We start from the raw sequence: 3,732 nt of genomic DNA, 5'->3' as shown, positions 1-3,732 counted from the left end.
TTTAAACATTCTGTTATCAACTGTTTTTTCCTTACTCCCACAGCTGCCACTTTCCTTAAATTCCATCTACGGCTGGCACTATTTCAATTAAACATATCTTGGCATTATATACAATACATCTAGGTAAGAATTAAGCCTAAAATTTTTAGGATGTAAAACATGAAAATTACCACTTTGGAGTTGCCCACATACTTCAACCTCTTCTTGGTTTGGTGGTGTCTCAAGATATGAATGAAGGAGAAGGAGCAAGGAACTTCCTTGGCATCTCAGGAGACATTGTCAGGAAAGATTTCAGAAATATTAGTGGTGACTCTGGTGTCTGTTACGGAGGTCACATTGAGCTGTGAGCTGCTTCAGGGATGTCTTTAGGAGTCAGCACCATGGCAGAAGAAATCAAGACCTACCAGAACTACCAGACTGTCCCTTTTGACAACTGCTTTCCCAACCAGAACCAGACTAGGAACTGCTGGCAGAACTAACTGGATTTCCACTGCTGTGAGAAGGCAATGACTGCTAAAGGGGCTGATGTCTTCAGGTGCAAATAGTACTGGTGTGTGTACAAGTCCCTCTGCCCCATATCCTGGGAGTCAGCCTGGGACAACTGCAGCACAAAAGGCATGTTTCCTGGGAAGGTCTGAACTGGCTCCACCCACCTCTCCTTTGTCATCCATTCTTCTCCCAGGGTGGTGAAGGGGGACCTGTGTATATGGTGATCCCCACCTTGGGATCCTGAATCGTGGTTTAACTAATAATAAATACTCATTGGAAACATGTAAAAGAAAAAAGAAATATTGGTGGAGATGAGAGAGGAAATAGAAACAGGAAATAAACACAAATGTGAATGTGGAAGGCACATATTAAGGATGATTTCATTGTATATAAAAGAAAATTCAGTTAATAATGCTTATACTTGGAATGTAGTTTGATCATGTAATAAGTCTGCAGGAAAGACTTTGCTAGTTTAATAGCTTAGTGATATCCAAGACCTGGGCCAACATCTAAACGCACAGTAACTTATATTGTTTTTGCCTTTATAATTAACACTTATATTGTGCTTACTATGTGCCACATACTGTTCTACTATATGTATATACATATATTGCATATGTATATAGTATACATATTTATACTGTATATTTAGTATATAGAGAGATATATACATACATATTTATATATTTTTACCAGAAAATGGATTTTTTAAAATATTCAAAGTTGTTACTGATTAGTGATGTGAGTTGATGTGCTTAAGAATCAAATGGAATTCTCGATTAAAAATACAAATATCCAGCTTTGAATGACCCATTGGACCAGATAGATGGATTTAACAGATATATTCAGAACATTCCATCCTAAAACAGCAGAATGCACATTCTTTTCAAATGCACATAAGAACATACTCCAGAATATGTCACATTTTAGGCCACAAAACAAGCCTAAACAAATTTTGAAAGATCGAAGTCATATCCTGCATCTTTTCTGACCACAACGCTATGAAAATAGATGTCAACCACAAGAAAAAATCTGGAAAGAACACAAATACATGGAGGTTAAATAACATGCTACTAAACAATAAATGGGTCAACCAGGAAGTAAAAGAAGAAATAAAAAACTACATGGAAACAAATGAAAATGAAAACACAATGGTTCAAAACTTTTGGGACACAGCAAAAGCGGTTCTAATAGGGAAATTTATAACAATAAAGACCTACCTCAAGAAGCAAGAAAAATCTCAAATAAACAACCTAACCTTATGCCTAAAGGAGCTAGAAAAAAAACAACAAACAAAACCCAAAACCAGCAGAACAAAAGAAATAATAAAAATTAGAGCATAAATAAATGATATAGAAACTAAAAAAAAAAAAAAAACAATAAAACAAATCAATGAAACCAGGAGCTAATACTTTGAAAAAATCAATAAACTTGATAAACCTCTAGCCAGATTTATCAAGAGGAACCAAATAAATAAAATCACAAATGAGAGAGGGGAAATAACAACCAACACCAAAGAAATACAAACAATCATAAGAGAGCATTTTGAAAAACTATATGCCAACAAGTTGGCAACCTAAAAGAAATTGATACGTTCCTAGAAACATATAACCTACCAAAACTGAAACAGGAAGAAATAGAAACTTGAACAGACTGATTACCTGCCACGAAATTGAATCAGTAATCAAAAAACTCCCAAAAAACAAATGTCTAGGGCCAGATGGCTTCACAGGTGAATTCTACCAAACATATAAAGAACAGTTAATACCTATTCTTCTCAAACTATTCCAAAAAATAGAAAAGAAGGAAAACTTCCAAATTCATTCTTTGAGGCCAGGATTACTCTGATACTAGATAGATGCCACAAAAAAAAAAAAAAAAAAAAACTACAGGCCAATATCTCTCATGAACATAGATGCAAAATCTCAGCAAATATTAGCAAACTCATACAATAATACATTAAAAAGATGATTCACAATCAGGTGGGGTTTTTTTCCTGGGTTGCAAGGGTGACTCAATATTTACAAGTCAATCAACATGATACATCACATCAATAAGAGAAAGAATAAGAACCATAAGATCATTTCAATAGATGTAGAAAAAGCATTTGACAAAGTACAACATCCATTCATGCTCAAAACCCTCAACAAAGTAGGAATAGAGGGAATATATCCCAACATAATAAAAGCCATAAATAAAAAACCCACAGCTAACATCATCCTCAATGAGGAAAATCTGAGAGCCTTTCCCCTAAGGTCAAGAACAGGACAGGGATGTCCACTCTCACCATTTTTATTCAACATGGTACTGGAAATCATAGTCACAACAATCAGACAACAAAAAGGAATAAAAGCATCCAAATCAGTACGGAAGAAGTAAAACTTTCACTATTTGCAGATGACATGATACTCTATACAGAAAACCTGAAAGACTCCACCAAAAAACAGTTCTACAACTGATAAATAAATTTAGTAACATTGCTGATAAAAAAATCAATGTATAGAAATCTGTTGTGTTTCTATACACCAATAATGAAGCAGCAGAAAGAGAAATTAAGAAAACAATCCCACTTATAATTTCACCAAAAATAATAAGAAACCTAGGAATAAAACTAAGCAAAGAGATGAAAGACCTATACTCTGAAGCTATAAAACACTGATGAAAGAAATTGTAGATAACACAAAGAAATGGAATGACATTCCCTGCTTGTGGATTGGAAAAAAAAATATTGTTAAAATGCCTATACTACCCAAAGCAATATACACATTAAAGCAATCCCTATAAAAATACCAGCAGCAGTATTCACAGAACTAGAATAAATAATCCTAAAATTTGTATGGAACCAAAGAAGACCCCAAATAGCCAAAGCAATCTTAAAAAAAAGAAAAGCAAAGCTGGAGGCATCACTATTCTGGATTTCAAGTTAGATTAGAAAGCTGTAGTACTCAAAACAGTACGGTCCTGGCACAAAAATAGACACATACATCAGTAAAACAGAATAGAAAATAGCCAAGATAGGGAAGCAGTCCAAGGGACCATCGACTGATGAATGGATAAAGAAGATGTGATATATATATATGTAAAATTCAGCCATGAAAAAGAATGAAATCTTGCCATTTGCAACAACATGGATGGAACTAGAGAGTATAATGCTAAGTGAAATAAGTCAGAGAAAGACAAATACCATATAATTTCATTCATATGTGGAACTTAAGAAACAAAACAAATAAGCAAAGGGGAAAA

The 3,732-nt window shown here is 34.2% G+C and overlaps 1 pseudogene; it reads left to right on the top strand.

Annotated features, from left to right (window-relative positions):
- The first annotated feature begins 380 nt into the window (after positions 1 to 380).
- Positions 381 to 638, top strand: LOC118021378 (annotated as a pseudogene).
- The last annotated feature ends 3,094 nt before the right edge of the window (positions 639 to 3,732 follow it).

This window comes from Mirounga leonina, unplaced genomic scaffold (assembly GCF_011800145.1).
Source record: "Mirounga leonina isolate KUSES-001 unplaced genomic scaffold, KU_Mleo_1.0 Mir_174, whole genome shotgun sequence".
NCBI lineage: Eukaryota > Metazoa > Chordata > Mammalia > Carnivora > Phocidae > Mirounga > Mirounga leonina.
Note: the sequence above shows the minus strand (reverse complement) of the source record. Positions and strands in the feature narration are given on the sequence as shown.